Genomic DNA, 19,000 nt, shown 5'->3' on the forward strand with positions numbered 1-19,000 from the left:
TTAATCTTATCAAAAAACACAATGATCAAGACACATGTTTCTTCGTGCATTAGCTTCCTTACTTACCACCATTGAAATTTTCATTCATCTTTCTCATAAACGAGCCATTTCGATATGTTACTCAGGTAAGGTCGAATAAGGAACTGTTCTACCATTCTACCATTCATTCAAAGTAGAACTCATGAGAATGATATCTGATTTTTATTCCACAACGAATGTTTGAAATACAAACTGGGTAGAGAAAAGTATCTTCTGTATAATTCAGTGTTCATATAGAAGTATTTGTTTCGAAAGAATTTTTTTTCTTTCGTGTAATTCAATGTTTATATGAAAGTAGCTATTTCAGGAGGACTTTCTTTCAGTTTGTGTCTGAAAGTTACTTCTTTGCATGATCTACACATCTATGTAAATAGTTACTTATTTTCAAATTGATTATTTCCTTCCTTTCTTTGGAAGATTCCCTCACCCTTTTTTTGTATCAAGATGGAGTAGTAGAAAGCCAAAAACTTTCTTTCCCAAAAATGAGTAGATTATTTGCAGAAAAAACACTTCGACATTTTGTTAATTTAAGCTTTACATAAACAATAGTAATATTATTTTGATATTATTGAAACAACAACAATAAAAGTAAAACGTATTACTAGCTGCAAAATAGTTTGGTTAGGATTTATAATCAACACAAACCCTCAGCTCAGCTGCTTGACTGAGAACCCTATTTATCGAGACATGCGCAATGGCTCAAAAAACAGTTACAGCTGGTATTTAGCGTCCTTGTCTAACCAGTAGCGTCGAGCACTCACTTTCTGTCACTTTATTTTCAGTACCTAGCATCTTTAAAGTCAGGAAACTTTCATTTGCGGAGTTTTTTTACAAGCACCTTTACAAAATTAAGTACAGAAAAAAATGATCTTCAATGTGGTGTAAATGAAATAAATATACATAATAAAAAAAAAGTTTAAACAAAATCATACCTATTTACACCTGGCTGCGTAGAGGTAGCGGCTAAACAATCAGTAGCAACTGTGACTTTTCAAATCTTTCGAATATACTATTTTAAAGTGCTGTAGGCTTTATTTCCATAAAATGTAAACGAAATTCATTCCTGAAAGTCAATTAATAATATTTTGATTAATAGTACTGGCGGGTAATTAATAATTGGCATCTTATGAAAAATGAATTCTCCTACTTATGAAATTACTTCAAAATTAAATTTTAACTGTCTACATTATTCCTACATAATTTTGCAGTGGAATCCTATACTATAAAGATTTCCAACAATTCTCTAAATAAATATGGTCCGACTGGAACTGACTTCAATCATATCCAGCTCCTTCTTGAATTCACTGAGATGAAAAATAAAATATTCTTCGTTCCTCATTTCATCAAATGAGTCGGGCTCTTTCAGCAATTGAGAAGTAGAATCGAATATCTGCTCCTCAAAAATTCAAATTAAATTTAAATTGCAGACATCATTAAAACTCGAGAGAAATATAATAATGATCCACTTTTCAGCATGAATTCTCAAGTAATTTTTTCTCGTCTTCAATCGACAAAAATGAAATCTCCCACTTTTGAAATGACAGTTTTTTGCTAATGGGATAAGCTGAATAGCACTCTAACGAAAATAATGAGTTATCGCCGTAGCTTCATAAAAAACAAGAAAAGTATTTCACGATGGGAGAAACTCGTAAATATCTAAATATAAATTTACGAATACTAGAATGATCGAGATTCGTCGAGTATCCATCCAATAATAATAAAGGATGAAGAAAACTACATTGAAAGTAACGTTTGTTTTCGAAAATGAGAAAAACATAATATTTCAAATCAATTTCAGTGGAATTTACATCTAGAGAAGAGTCTTCCCAATTACTCTTTTACTGTATTCATTGATGTATGGTATGGTCTAAACAATTCTGTTTTGAAAAACGTTGAGTTGCTGCTGAATGGAAAATGATGAAAATATTATGATTGGAAGATGAACAACTGATTTATGGGATGAGGTTATCTTGATTTGATTTCTTAGGGTGTTTGTGTAATAAAGAGTTACTGCTGAGCTATGAAATGCAATGAAAACAAAACACTAGCACTACAGGAAAATCCTCAGGTCGCTCTAAGAGCGGTGTCTGTGCGAAAGTAGCGATTCACAATCGATTTGAATTGCTGGAAATTGAATCCATTTGGAAAAACATTCTCAGAAAGTTTATTCCGCATAAACACAATTTTCCAACTTATAAAGTTCTCAAAAAGTGAAGTTTGTGGTATATTGAGTTGAACCTTCAAACGTTGAGCAGCCACAATCCATCGCGTAGGGTAAAAGAGGGTAATGGGGGTCACTTAAGCGAGAACTCGAATAAAAGTGTAATAATAAACAAACTATTTATTGCAACCGCCTTTAAACATCATATACTTAATTAACTATCATTAGAAATAATTATCAGCCACTCTGGCAATCAACTTTGGATATTATAAAATTAATAAAAAAAAACAGTTTTGACTCCCATTACACCAACATGAAGGTAATGGTGGTCACCCTGAGGGCAATCGGAGTCAAAGAAAACCTAGCACATATCGCAGACATAACCTTCAGCTGAGTTACACCCAGTGCATTTCGCGTGAGCCCATAGCCCACATGAGGTGCATCTGAACCACATCTCGTTATTCTTTCCAAAATCGTTGCATACCAGGCATCTGTTTCCAGCATCTTCTGCGTCAGTGTCAACATCTTATACAGAAGTTTCATTTGCTTCTTGTAGTACTTGGCGCTTTGCATTTTCAGGACCCCTCTTCTGTATTGTAGTCTTTTTTCCCTGACCTTCAACTTTCCATCTCTTTTCTTTTTCTTTATCCCCTGATTTTTTCATTTTCTTATTTTCTTTTTCTAACAGCTTTCCTTTGATTGGCGTTGAAGTTGAAATTGTAGCGTGGTGCTTCTTTCGGCCTTTTCTTGTATTCATAACAGGTGTTTTATCTGGCAACTTGATGAAATCATGCAAATTAACACTAATTTGATTTGACGTGCCAGCTGCTGGTGATATAATATCTGGTTCAGAATCAAATGGGCCTACTCATTCAGACATTCCAAGAACCGGTGGATCAATTTGTTTTGAAGTACTCGGAACTGGTGAGTGAAATTCTTTTGATGTGTTGGGAATCATTGCAGTCTTGGATTACAATAGTCTCAGATTGGAGAGTTTCTGCAGCAAAGAAATCTTCTTCTGTGAATATTTCCGGATTTAGTGGAAAAATTCCAGTAGCTCTAGAACCCGATTTTCCTTTACTAATAGACGCAACATTATTAAATGCTTTTCTCATCAAAGATGCTACGTCATAAGGTGTTATCTTTTCTGCAAGATGGCTTTTCAAAAATAAGTCACATTCTTTTTTATAGGCCATTTTGAGCGGACCAAAAAAAGAAACGTCCAGAGGTTGCATTCTGTGTGACGGTGTGGTGGCAGAGACAACATATGAATATGATTGGACTTGCAATATTTGTAGATGGAAAGAGAAATGTGACTAGTATGGTTGTCTAGTATCAAAAGGATGGGTTCATCTGCAGACGGCTTAGCGTGCTGTTTAAAGTGCACCAACCATTCAAGAAAGAGATTCTCATTAATCCAACCGTTGTCCGAGCATTTGTAAAGCGCTCCTGCTGGACCATCCTTCTCGAGTAGAGGAGTCAACCTTTTCCTGGGAAAAATGAACATCGGTGGAATGTAACCGCCAGCAGCGCTCATAGCCCACATCAAAGTGATGTTTTTTCCTCTTTCCCAACTGGTTATCGATCCCACTCTCTTCTGTCCTTTGGTAGCCAGAATTTTTCCAGGAGTTTGAACTGTTGAAATACCCGTTTCGTCGCTATTATAAATATTTTTTGGAACAAATCTATGTTTTTCCATCAGCTGGCCAAGTAGCTCGAAGAACAGACTTATTTCGGTTTTATTAAAAGCTGTTATTCTGTTTATGCTGGTCGCCTCAGGTTTCCTAATAGAAATGTTATGTCTGGTCATAAATGCATGCAACCAATCGCGTCCAGCCATTTTTGAAGACTGATTAAAATTGAGCTTCAAATTCAATTTTTCAGCATATTCGAAAGCCACTTTTCTGATTTGTATAGCAGTGCAACCATAGAAAATATTCGCCATTTTCTTCACCAAGTTCGCTAGCTCGGCTTCTGTCTCAGCACTAAAAACAGTAAACCGCAGTAAACCGTACTAGATGTGGTCCTAAGGTAGAACCTTTTTTTATCCTCTTTTGGAGGCTTGAAAAGGGGATTCCCATTAACTTAGCAGCATTTCTCATAGAAGAACCTCCTTCAACAAGCTTTATAGCTTTTTCCAGGCTATCAGAAGACCAGGAAGCCTTTGCAGTTGTCCTGACCCGTACTTTCGGCATCTAGAAAAGAAATAAAAATGACGTAATTCAACATGCAAAGTTGCGGGTAATAGTGATCACTTGCGGGTAATGGGAGTCACCTGACTCCCATTTACCACAATTACACTAATGCGAAAAAAAAAATAAAAAAAAAAATCGAATGTCTAACTAATTTCGTGTAAAAGTCTCAATCGCATACTGCAAGGTATTCGACACTTACCTTCTAATTTGCAATGACGTAAAATTATATCAGTGTAGCACAAAAACAAATCACCTACGTATCTCAATAGCGTGGGCACTGACTGGCGCAGGCTGTTTCAGGCAGCACTGTTGGGTCAGAGCGGGGGTAGGGATGTCATTTTTGCGTGGATGTGAGGGTGACTCCCATTACCCGCTGACTCCCATTACCCTATTCTCCCCTATTTCTGATATGTACCGCTCTTGATGAAATCAAATGGGTCAAGTCACTCATTTCCCGTGAAAGTATCTATAGAAGAGAGACAAATTTCCAATCTTTCTTCGATATTCCAGACTATCAAGGTTGCAAGTGATGTTTCCGTCTCCAATCTCTTTTATGGATGGAATCCAGCAACTTAAGGGTATGTTTGAGGGAAGAGATCCTTAGATGAGAATAATACTTCAAAGAAGGTCTGCTCTGAGCTTTATGAAGCATCAAAAGTTGCTGAGGTGTGTACAGTTTTCTGGTTCAGAACAGTGTTCTAAGCTTTTGAGAAACAGTCTTTGCAACTCCAGCGACATGATTGTGCCAAGACATATTGATGTCCATTTCAACCCCCAACAAACTTATCAAAGCAGAAAGCGGAATTGCTTGTCCCGTCTTTATTATATATCCGGTTCGGAAACATCTCAAGTTTTCGAAAAATAATTGATGCCTGGGTTTTTGTGGCATTGAGTTGAACTTGGTTACTTCCACCCCAATTCGAAAGCAGTAAATACTAATTATGATATGCAACCTCCTGCTGCCGGTGAAGATGTTCATCTGCAGACGATGTCCAGGAATCCAAATGGAATGACGAGAGTAGTATGCTGAGGTCAGCAAAGCAATACAGGGTCAACAAGATTCCTTCGGTCCATTGCCATCAGAGGAAAAAATTTTGCAACTGCTCAATTTTTTTGTAGTCATATCGATGAATACTATCTTTAAAAATTATTTTTTTGGATATTTTTTTAATAGAACACCCAGTATATGGATGAGTCATTCGAATAAATTTTTTTTAGCTCTCTGAGGAATTTTTGTTCTCGAATTTTCATTGCGGCATTACCAAGTTATTCCAGAAAAAAATATTTTGCAGACGATATTTTTTTAATTCACCACCCGCATGTCTACAGCAATTAGGTGGATTTTTGTAGGAATAATTAGTTAACATCACTATGATAATTTCTGGAATCTCAACTTTCGAAAACAGACACAATTAAACTTTTTCAAGTGGAACACCAGGTATTTTTTTATTTGTATGAAATGTTCCACCATTCCACTACATTTCTTATCAGAAGTATACTATACGAAAAACTGATATTTTACAAATTATACCAAGTTTCAGTAATTGTTATAACCACAGAAAAATTCATTTATTTACGTTCACCTATTCAAATTTGCTTTTCGAGTATTCATACTAACCGCTAATACTTTAGCATTTTTCATACAGTCTAGTGATAGTTATCAGCGGTTTCAACGGTAAGAAATGCGTAAAAACCTAAAGAATAATTATAGTGCTTTTTTCTTTAAAAATCCAGTTATTCATGAGTGACATCAAAAAATGAATCTCTGGATTTGTCAATAACCCATGTGTTGAAGTTTCTTTCGCGTGTAGATTGAATCATTTTCATTATGAATTATTTGGAAGATGTGGTGCAAATGGTCTATGCTTTGGTGGAAAGTGACGGAAACTGCCTCCTTGCATCTAGGATTTACAAAGAGAAGTTCCCCGAAGGAAGACACCCAGATTGGGCATTTCAGGCTCTGAAAACAAGATTTGAAAGAACTCGTAATGTCAATTCCTATGTGAGTACCCGAGACCTGAGCACGGAATTAAGATTTTCTCAAACCAGCGTGGTTTGAATGATACGAGCAAGCACATTTTATCCTTCCTATATGAAACTGATGCAAAAGTTAAGAGGAAGAGATTTTGCCGATGGGGCTTAGACAAGATCAATCAGGAAATTTTCTTATGAAGCCAATTTTCAAAAAAATGTTACTGTGAATCGGCATAACATGCATTATTTTGCAACGGAAACCCCCATTTTGTTCGTTGCCTGAACCAGCAACAGTGTTGATCACTGAATGTTTGGGGTGGAATTCTCGAAAAAGAGTTATCTGTCCGTATTTTTGGATGGCCATCTTACTGGAAGAAAATATGTAAGATTTCTTCGGCATGAGTTTTCGAACTTATTGGACGGGGTTCCATATGGAACAAGACTTAGAATGTCCATTCAACTCAAACCGGTCAGTAAGGCGTTCTAGAGAAAAAACGTGAAAAATATTTCAGGGATTTTTTTATCACTATGGGGAAAGAAAATACCAGATGTATATTGTAAATGTATGAATTATATTTTCGACCAAGGCGAAAAATGAACCCATAAACTTAGTAGTCCACCACATAGACCTCCGTCTAAATTGTCCCTAGAAGAAAACACTGATTTGAAAGGAAGTTTCGAAAAAAATTGGTTACTTATTTCAAAAACATGAAATCAATGAAACGATTTTTGGAGTTTCAATTTACATTTATATCTCAACAGATTAGCATCGTTTATGATTTTTTTTTGTTTCATTTTGAAATTGTACTAATCTACAATTGACTATTTCAATAATCATAGATAATTCAAACCTCAAACATTCATCAATGCCCCAATGAATTGTTGTGAAACTGATAGATATGTTTTCATATATATGTATTATTATAAGATGATGATGTTGTTAAATGATTTTAAAGTTTGATTTGGGTTTCGAAAAATCTAAATTTTTAATTTTTTATTATTATTATTACTTGTGATGAACCTCAGTGTATAGAGAGGCAACGAAAGAGACGCCACGCTAAATTTTTCTCTCCTTGAAATTTGAAATATATAGTATATAAATTAAGAAGTAAACAGAATAGTAGTCAATACTGATTTGTAATAATAAATTCAGTGAAAAAAACCTACCAGTCCAGCCAAGTCTCGTAAGATATCCATGAGTTCCAGCTTTGCATAAATATCACACCACACACACACCAGCGTTGGAGGAAAGTGAAGTATTTACCTATACCATTCCTAAATAATATATGCATATATTAATGAAAGTATCCAAAACTGAACAAGACCCTCAAAATTAAATTCTGAATCAAAAACTCGAGTCTGCAGAAATACAGTGACCTGCAATAGTAAATTGACATTTGCCAAATATGTTCGTGTATTCACTTTGAATAGTTCGTTGTGGATTTAGGAAATTCTTAGATTTATATATATATATATATATATATATATATATATATATATATATATATATATATATATATATATATATATATATATATATATATATATATATATATATATATATATATATATATATAAATCGTGACCAATGATTTTTTTGTGTCTTATAACGTTATCTAGATTGAGTCTCCTGAAAGAACTGTCATTATGAAATTTGTTTCTTTCATATTTCCGAAAGGATGGATCACCTAAAAATATATTCATTTATTTCGAATTCATTTGACTATGAAATTTTTTTCCTGACTTCTGCCGAGAAAGTTCAGAGTTGAATATAAAATATTTCTCAGAACAATTTTCATTTCAAGAAATCAGTTATTCATTTATTACAAATCCAATTTTAAATCATCGTACTTCCACTAGACACCCAGTATATTGAAGAATACCTCAAATAATTCCATTGCATTGATTCTTGAACCATTATATGGAGGCAGAAGAGGCATTTTCTTCTTGGTGAAAAAAAAACTGAATACTTTTTCCACTGTCCTCTTGACTTTCGAAGCTTCCTGTCCATATAGCATTCCATATTTCGAAACATTGTATGCCTATCGCTAAGCTCATATATGTTTCACGAAGCAGCTCATCCTAGCAGTGCATAATTTTAAATTAAACCAGATGAAGCGATTAGAGGCTCACTGCGATAATTGTTGAACAATCTAATGAATAATAAAACGTAGCTTAAAACATCTTTTCTTATTTCCCAATGTGGCATAGGTATTCGTTCGAACTTCTACCTTATATTTTTTGAACAGCTTTTCATAAGAAATTATAACTTGAAGGATTTATTGAATGTTTTATTCGAACAAATCAAATATCCATTGGATACAAACCTAATTTTGAATCACCGTCCTGCACTGGACACCCTGTATGTTGGATTCCATTGCATTGATTACTGAAACATTCTATGGAATATTTCTTGATAACTTCACTGCTTCGTCTCAAACTTCCAAATGGAGCTGGATGTGGCACATACTGTATACCAAAAACTTGTTAAAGTCTCCGTTGTTTTGGTACCATTAGTGTCTATTGAAGTCATCCAAATAACTTGTGAGTATTTGAGTGGTTGTGAAAGTTTGAAAAATTCAGACTCTAGAGGCAAAAGTTGATCGCTGAATCAATAAAATTGCTTTTGGCGTCTCTGCATGAAAAATAAAGTGAATTTTATTGAAACTTTTCTCCTGTCTTATCGAGAGATGATTTTTCAAGAGAAAAATCTCCTGTTGTCTCGTTCGGGACAAGAAACAAGAATCTCCTCTCTTGGCGGCACTAGCTATCTATCCACCCATTATTTTTCAACCCAAGTGAAACTCATTATGTTTGGCTTGATGCAACTCTCTTTCCAACAGACTGTTCTCCCAAACAACGATAATTTTGCATATGGACTTTACCATTCAGTCTCCTGAGTTATTCAACTGTATTGTTGTGAATCATGCCCTAAAGAAAATAACGTCAGCCGCCACTGGTGGCCATAAACCAATTGTGACGTATCTGAGAGCGCGCGAATGTACGATGTTCGCTGCCGCTCTAGATGTAGCGAGAATAATGCTACTGATTTCGATGAAATTTCAGTGAAATTTCTAGCGCATTCGGTTACGATATATAGACGCTAGCCACGAACATATCGACACTTTCAACTGGAAGTAACAGTGCGGTACGCGATAGACATTCTAGTAATAGTTGAAGTTTTAGTTAGAATGTTTGTTGTATTCAAAGTGAAATAAAGTTAAGTTAGATTATTGCTCAGTGTAGTCAATTATTGGTCAACCCACGGGAAAAAAATGTAACAGTATTATTGGAATAATCATTTCTCTCAAACTTCCTTGCCCTGGAAAACTCTGCTCTTGATCATTCTATGCACCAACATCATTCATACTAATTTTATACACAGTGCCACATAAGTGAAGATTATAGAGGACGTCATTCCTTATAAAAAGCTTAAAGAATATGGTGTCCAATTCCTCATTGTTTTTGAATAATTTCCATCTATGTGTTTTTGCAAGAAATCTTGTTTTTTCACAAAGAGTATAAAGATTCTCTTTAGAAGCAAATTACAGTTATTTAAATACCTGTAACTCAACTAAACACACTGACTCAGATTCCTTCAAGATATTATGCTCTTTTTCGTGATATGAAGATAAAAGAGGCTTACATTAGGCGAAATTTTTCCGAAAATGATTTCGGTTCACAGGTCCTATGTTTCAATTTGTATCCTTCCTGTTTATGAGTAGAAATATAATTTATTCATGTATATTGCAACAAAAAAGCCTGAGATGCAGTAAGGTTATCAAGACCACTATTCGATTAGAGCATCATTTTGACCATCGAGATTCCATTCGCGTACACAGTGCCTACCTTGAAGGACATATTCGTCAACCACACCAAAAAAATATCCCACATTCATGATGTTAACCAAGTACTTTTAAAAATTGCAGAAGTTTTCACACGTAGTATACTTTGGATCTCACTCAATACGGCCATATCCAGGGCCACATTATTACGAATTTCATGCAGACAATTATTCAAGTTCATGATTTTTTTACTACAACAATATCAACAAAAATCTGGTTTTTTTAATTTAGAGAATTGCTTGGAAGAATCAGAGTTGTTTCATTTTTTACGATTTCACGAACAGAAAAATTAATTTGAAGATAATACACAGTTTCTAGAATGGAACAATAGAAAAACAAAGAAATTGTGCTCTTAGATTTTCTGAAAATCGTTCAATTTCAACAAATATTCTGGAAATTGAAGACATACAATCCTACTTACAAAAAGTAGGTTATGTGACCCATATCATATTATCTGTCTCATCGAAAATGACTTTCTCACATCCTTCAGCTTTGAACATAACTGAAAAACTTTGTATAGAAAATTTCAGGAACAGTTTATTAATTGGCGGAGGTGCCAGAGCGCACAAGTTTTTATATAGCCCAATTTGAATATTCAGTTACTATGTAGCAGATCTTTTGTGATGGAAACTGTGTTTTGAATTGATTCTTGTCTCTCTTGAGTCGTATCGACAAATATATTCCGAAAAATATTATTATTTTTTTGATGAAATTTATGTGTTTCATGATCAGTGCATACTCTGAATGAAAACAATGTTTTAGTGTGATGAGACTTTTAAACTGGATCACAAACATCAAAGTCTGCATAGGATTCGCTGTTGGAATCATAAAAATGATTTATGAGGCCCGGTTACGATGACTGTCCATTTAGTGGAATGGTGAAATATTGTACGAAGACATGAAAAGGTCATTTACAAATACTTGTCACAGACCATGTTGGGGAGAAATGAAGAGAATTTAGGGTGCTTTATTGTTCTCGGATCTTTATGACACGTGCGTTGTATTTTAGTGACCTCTCATCAACTTTTACGTTGAAATTATACTGACTTAATCCGCAGAATAACCAAACCGTTATTAAAGAAATAAGTTATTTCAGGTGGGCGAAAATTGTTTGAAAAACGATTGATGAAATATATTTTTTTTCTTAAAAAGTATCAGTAATTACACATATAGCATGAATTTATCTATGAGCTTCTTTACTTAGAATAAATGTGAAGTTGGCGTCAAATGAAAATGTCAAAACACATGTTAAAAAAGAAAAAGAAAATGAGTATCAGGAAGTGAGTATAACTTAAAAATGTACCCCTTTTTCGAGTCATGGTTATAATTTTACTTGAGATTTGGGGAAATCTTTGATATGTTGAAAGTTTCATCAGAAATTGATACCTTGATATACAAAGCTATTCAAATTCGAGTCACTTCGTGGGATTTCGTGAACGGTAAGAGATATAAAGTTGATTAAATTGTGACAAAGTTATCTATTTCTGTACAAAAGAATTGACTGTAGTTCTTTTGGTTCCAGAGGAATTTGGAAAACATAAAATTCCAAAATCATATTGTTTTACCAATTTGAATAGATTTGCCATTAGAACGTCAATGATACTATCAGAATATGATCATATAATTTTCACAAAAGAGCATTTTCCATCAAAAATATTCATTCGATATCGTTAAATTAAATGTTTTGACAGTTTTCGAGAACATTATCGAGAATTTTGGTCATTATGGAATAATTCATTATTTTTCATAACGTCTTCTATAATTAATCGAAAGGATGCACTCACTCTCACTCTCTTTATGTACCACAGTTTGATCTCAGAAAGTCCACCAAATAAATATGTTGATACCATAAATCTCTAATATTCACGAAGAATTTTGGTTGACAATGTTTCGTGGTGCAATTCATTAGTTCGGAATTTCATTGTCTAATACGATATAAATTGATTTGAAATCTTTGAAAAAATCTATAAAAATTAAAAATATTAGTTGAAAAAAGAACAATTAAACTAAGCAAAAAACAATGAAATAAAATACACGCAACAATCAAAATATTGAACTATTAACACGAGATGAAAATTAAAAATTATTAACAAAAAATGAAAATTAAAAATTTCAGGATTTCAAGCCAAGAGACAATCATCTACAATCATCTTCGGGTGATAACTGGACTTATTGCTCCGAGATCTGACTATTTATAGGTCCTTCAAATGATTTCACCAATCCCCTCTTCCCTCTTTCTGCTTCATCGGTTCTAGTGGGAGCTGACCGTTTGGCGAGAGTTGATCGTGTTCCGCTTGATTAGAGGTTTCTGTATGTTACGTATCTTTACGCTACAGGACACGACAAGACATGGAGAATATCCAAAAGAGGAAGTGGGAAAGGTTGGTGAGGAAACAATGTCCAAATACAGACTGAAAACAGGACAACTATGAAGCCGCCAAAGTCATCAACATAATTTCCCGCCCGCTCACAGACATACAGGAATCTTTGTTGAGGATAGGTCTGAACTTCGCCATTGCACCAACATCTGTGCCCACATAACGAATGTATGGAGTACAAACAGAACAGAAAAAAGTGTTTTTTTGTATGATTTAGTGTTCATATAATAGTATTTGTTTCGAAAGTAATTTTATTTCGTGTAATTCAATGTTTATGTGAAAGTTGCTGTTCGAGAAGGATTTTTCTTCCAGTTTGTGTCTGAAAGTTACGTTCTTGCATGATCTACACATTGTTGTATAGAATTACATTTTTGAAGTTGAATGCGCCTTCTTTTGTTCTCTAATTTTCTATGTCAAGATAGAGAAGTAAAAAGCCAAAACCTTTCCTATTTTAATCGTACTCTGATTCTGAGAGTTCGAGTGGCAAATAAGGAAGATATAGCAGAAACAATCTAAAACTTTCCGGTTTTTATCTATGTTCGTATTTCCGGAACTGGAAGTAATACCCGGAAATAGACAACTTCGCAATCCAATTTACTCTCTATCTCTCACCTTTTACGAAATTGGCAAGTACAGACTCGAATTTCAATGTCACTGTATATCATATATTACGTTATATGAAATAAGTATAACACGATGAAATAACTGCTGTTATTCAACTTTTACCATTGGTACTCCAGAAAATGCAAACCGCAAACACGTGTTTGTGACTCATTACCTGTTATCAGTACGGTATAGTCAAATGCAAGGTTAGGCAACAATTCAACAACGCAAGTGTTTCTGAGGACTTACGACGGAAAAACTTCGTTGATTCGACTAAAACACACTTTTGTCTGCTCTATTACTGGTAATTATTTTTATTTATATTTTCTTCAAAAATTTTGTTGCAGTGCAGTCCGTGGATATTTTGGTTACAGATCTTTCAATTCTTGTAAAATTCTTCCATTTGAATACATTCTCAACTAGAATAGACGGTTATAACCCAAAAGCTGTAAAAATCAGAATAATTTTTGAAGCCAAGCTTCTATTCGATGTTGAATCAAATTTTATTTTCATACGTTTCATGTAAAACTTGATTTTCTTTTATATTTCCCAAAATTTTGTCAAGTGATGTATTCACTAGAACAATTAACTGATATATCTGATGATTACATGCAAATCCAACATTCAACATCCCATTGAATATAATTCATATTCATAGGTTCTCAACTGAAAGTGACAAACATTTTGAATAAGACATGAATACAAATTTCTGGGAGGGGTGACTCATCCCGAAAATTATATATAATGATTCAATGTTCCTAATTCAGATTATTGAATGAAATGTGTTGCTGAAAGCCTGCACCAAAGGCGTCAATAATACCAGTTAGCTGGGTTATATTTCATATTTATCGTCGTTATTCTGTGGATGTCTGTTCCGGGTATCACATTCAGCGTGACAATTTGTCATCGCAGCAAAGATGAATTTACTTTTTCCGGCGGACAGAAAAACAAAATAAAGATGGCAAGGGCAAACAATCAATTCATTCATTTCATTTCCAGCATATTGATAATTTTTGTTCAAAGAGAACGGCAGTTATTTTTCAAACTCATTTAAAAACATAATAGTCTATAATAATGAATAAATCCAATATATGACACAATATAAGGATCAATTCAAAACAATTCGTTTGCTAGAAGTCGAAACTGGCATAATGATCTAGAAAATTGAGTACTCACCAGATCGCAGATATGATCAAACAGAAAATAATTTGGGATCGTTAATCATACGAATAAGTGGGTTTTGTTGTACCATTGAGATTACAATTTGTAAGTTTAATTTGAAAGGGTTATATTTTCTATTTGATACAGAAAAATGTGGGAATCTTCCAAAGAATGGAAGGAAGTAACCAATTTTAAAAGGAGTAACTTCATACATAGATGTGTAGTACACTGAATTATACAGAAAATACTTTTCTCTACATCGAATCAGATACCATTCACAGGATTTCCATACAATATACTAAATGAAACGAAAAAATTTCACTTACATGGAACACTGTCATGCTCACTGGTAGACATCGATGTTTTGCCGTAAAACACTTGCTTTAGGTCTCTTCAGTACCAAGCTGGATAACATCGATGACAAACCAAGAAAATAACTTATTATTTTCATGCTACGAAAGTGGGAATTCCTTGATAATATTGATTTTCATGTAATTTTCACTAGTTCCAATTCCAAAACTGAAAAATGCAATTCTTGCAGCGATAAGAAATTTGAGCAATTCAGAACCACTTTCAAAATCATCTTTGATTATCATGGTCCCCTTTGAGCGTTGCACAGAAATCAGTAAAAGTATTCGTGAAGTCAACCCTTCAACTCGCAAGTTGTTTGGTATTCGACACTTTCCACTAATAGATACTGATCGCTGCCTGCTCTATCGATTATCATTGACAAGAAATACTGGATGTTCGTGTTGAACTCAAGAAAGGGTAGAATCTGTGATTCCAGATATTCACTAAGAATTAGAAAGTACGTAAAACTAAACGGGCAATATTTTGAAAACCATGATAGAACTGACCGATACTTGATGAAAATACATATGACGTAATGAAAAAAAAACACAACCCTCAGAAGGCGAAACTTGTGCGAGCTAAGGACTAACGAGGTCTTATCTCTTAACGCGTGATTCCTAACATGGTTTGGACGATAGCAAGTGAAAATCGATCGTTTAGCCTGGGGCTTGAACCACCGACCAATATTTTGAAAATTAATTGTTTTTTGGTCTATACCAGTACTGTCTTCGTTCTTTCTTACATATAACTGAATATGTAATACCTATGAACATCAATTTTTTTGTAAAGACGGCAGAATCAATGCAATAATGAAAAAAAAATAGAGAAATTGCTTAGCATAGACGTGCTCAAAATACAATAAAAATAATGTAATTCTGAATTTTCCACGATACTAATTTCAAAAAGTGTAATTTCAATGAAGGCATGAAATTTTTCAGATCTGCATTGAAGGTGAAGAGAATTTTACAATCGGTTTAATGTTTTAATATTCTCCGGCAAGTAAAGTGACGAGAAATCGGAAACTAACAGTTTGAAACTAATTCATAACCTGCTGGAAGCATTCCTCTTTGTATGTGTAAACAGTATAATGGAATATATAACGTAAACAACAAAGTGGCGTAAACATGATGAAGGCTCCCAGTCGAATCTAAAATTATATTAGAGCAAACTATATATAGACGGCTGATTTGAACTCTTTATATGAGTGTTGATTCGATTTATTGATATTGAAAAAACAATCTTTGTTTTTTCTTTTCCAATTCAATATCTCCCTTTCTTCAATTGACGTGTTAAGCATCACAATCCAACTATTCGTGATGAAAATACGACTCAGTGACTTTTTGACAGGCAACATTCTCAATTTCCCCTTTTTCTTCACTCAAAATCTCATTCTCTTTCATTTGACGCACCATACATCACAATCCAACTATTTTCAATAAAAATTCGACACAGTGTGTTTTTAGCATGTAACATTATTAACGAAGATGTGACTTAGCTTCTTCTTTGCGCGTTGCACTTTTCGTTTTCTCCCCTTTCTCGATTCAGAATCTCCACTCCATTGATTTGATGCGTGTATCTTGTACTTCAGATGTCACGTATCCACTCAAAAATGTATACTCGTAGAGACGTCATATCAGGTGGGCTTTTCTGAGGAACCCCATCTGCCTGTCTATCGATTTGGCTAAATACCAACCAACCACTTTCGAACCAGCATGCCGTAATGAAGGGGTACCACATTTTACTGAAACATAACACCAGTTGAAAACTCAACTGGTTTGTCAATTATCCAAACCGGTAGACAGACAAACAGTTTGGAAGTTTACAGTCGTTAAAAATTTCAACAATAATTGATGTGTCACTGATCGTGATAATTTTCATTTGGATTATTTATTTTCTCTCTTCACAAGGGTAAGAATTTATTAAACTTTGAAATTTGCCAATAGAAATTTAAAAACAAATGTTACAAAAACATCAAAAACTCATCATTCTGAAGAACTTTTAAAATATATTAGCATAAGTTTTTGACCTAAATTGTATGATCTTACTATATAAAATATATGTATATTTCACCACCTTGTCTAATTTTTTATGAATTCCTAAACAGTTCACAATCATATGAGACATTTATTGGGAGCTCCTCGTAGCAATGATAAAGTCAGATTATGGTCACATATTTTTTGATCGAACCTCGTGCAGAGGTGCACAACAGCTCTTAGATGACACCCTCCTGCCCCGCCACATGCCAGCAAAAAATAAAATCTCGACCCGAAACATCAAAGAGACTGACGGGAGTGAATTTACTTATGTACGGTGCCGTAGGACACTTGCCTTAAAGGGTCTTCAGTACCAAATATGAATAACAACATGTCGATAAAGATTTGTGAAAGCAATTAAATTGTATCCCGCGTTGTATAACAAAAATAGAAGATGAATATTTTTTCGAACTTTCCTCGATAACGTGAAAACGACTTAATGATTTGATTGGATAATCTTCAAACTGTCAATCAATGAATGAAATAATTTTTCATCCAAAAGGCTTGTGCTAATCAATGGATGGATCTATATTTCTCTGCGCAAACGTACGCAGTCTCTACGAATGTTTAGCAATTATCCAGTTGCTCATATAGGTACCCCAGGGGCTGACTCAATAACCAACAAGTTGTTGAAGAAGCTCCCGGAAAACTGCGTTGAGAGCCTTTTGAGCATCATCAACAGCTCCTTGGCCCTAAGATACTTCCCCAGAAGGTGGAAACATGCGGTCGTCGTCATGCTCCCAAAACAGGGGCAGAACCGGCTTTTCCCGCAGAATTATCGCCCGATTAGTCTACTCTCGTCGGCGGCTAAGCTGGCTGAAAGAGTCGTACTCCAAAGGCTCAACGAAGAAGTTGAGGACCGAAATGTTCTGCCTGATGAGCAATTCGGCTTCAGGAGAGAGCATTCCACTGAGTTGCAGGCTCTGAGACTGGTCGAAAACACCATCGCGGAGTTGAACAGGAACAAAAAAGTCCATTTAGTTCTATTAGATATTTCGAAGGCCTTCGACCGCGTCTGGCATGAAGGCCTTCTTCACAAACTAATCGCATTCGACCTTCCTCGGGGCCTGATCCGGTGGATTGGGTCTTTCCTGAGAGGCAGAACATTTCAGGTTAGAGTAGAGGGCTCTCTGTCTGACAACAGAGAGATCCTCGCTGGAGTGCCACAGGGGGCCGTGCTCTCTCCCACGCTATATTCTCTTTACACCAGCGACCTTCCGAGGTCCGAGCATGTGAAGGTATCCCTCTACGCCGATGACACGGCTCTCCTCTCATCTTCCATGGGTCGGGAGCTCGGGATCGTCTATATGCAACGTGCATTGGGCGACCTCGAGCGCTGGTACCTCGAGTGGAAGATCCGAGTGAATCCGGATAAAACTCAGGCAATAACCATGGGAAGAACGATAGCTTCTCCGGCCATGAAAGTGAGAATCTCTGGAAGGGAGATTGATTGGCAAACGCGGGTCAAGTACCTGGGTCTTATTATAGACCGTAGGCTCACCTGGAACCCGCACCTGTTAAGCGTGAAGGCAAAGATCCAGGGTCGGGTGGCAAGCCTGTACCCTTTGATCAATAGAAGATCTAAGCTGAGCCTAAAGAACAAAATCACGATCTATAACATGATGTTCAAGTCTGTCATCATGTATGCTTCAGGCGTTTGGGGACAAGCGGCTCCGACTAACATCTCCATCTTGGAGACTTTACAAAATAAAATTTTACGGATGATTGTGAATGCTCCGTGGTTCGTGCGGAATGAAGCCATCCGCAGAGATTTGAAGCTGCCTTCCATTCAGCAGTCCATTCAGTCGAGGAATCGGTGAGTTTTAGATTATGCTGAAACTCACGAAAATCCTTTAGTCAGGGAAGCTATAGATTACGCTGTAGACGACCCCTCCCGATATAGAAGGCCCCGACACTCTGTCGTATGAGGCCCCTATGTCCTCCGTTAACAGATGAATAATATCTTCATCTATCTCACCCCAGCCAGGTAGGGGTAAAACGCGAAGGGCGGTATGGATGTCTAAGGACTTTCATGCCACCATCAAACATCAGTTGTGACCCATTTGTCTCTCCGACAAACTTCAGTTAAAAGGGGAAGGAGGCCAGGCTTCAACCTGAATAAAATCAAGATGGTTAACGTCATATAGGTACATCTACAACAAAAGATGAATTTCAATCGACTATTGAATCACTAAGACTATCATTTTGTTAGTGTATTACCAACCGGGTTGGCGTCATTGAAAGATGGTCAGTAGACGAT

General features: G+C 35.4%; 1 protein-coding gene across 1 annotated transcript in view; it reads right to left on the bottom strand.

The window, feature by feature from the left end:
* LOC111507642 (ras-like protein family member 10B) overlaps window positions 1–19,000 on the bottom strand; it is a gene marked incomplete at its 5' end in the record, with an annotated part of 144,680 nt that overhangs the window by 79,079 nt on the left and 46,601 nt on the right. The gene's annotated exons all lie outside the window — the stretch shown is intronic.

Source organism: Leptinotarsa decemlineata, unplaced genomic scaffold (genome assembly GCF_025532065.1).
Source record: "Leptinotarsa decemlineata unplaced genomic scaffold, Ldec_3_MD MMD2_tig00026354_RagTag_RagTag, whole genome shotgun sequence".
Classification (NCBI taxonomy): domain Eukaryota; kingdom Metazoa; phylum Arthropoda; class Insecta; order Coleoptera; family Chrysomelidae; genus Leptinotarsa; species Leptinotarsa decemlineata.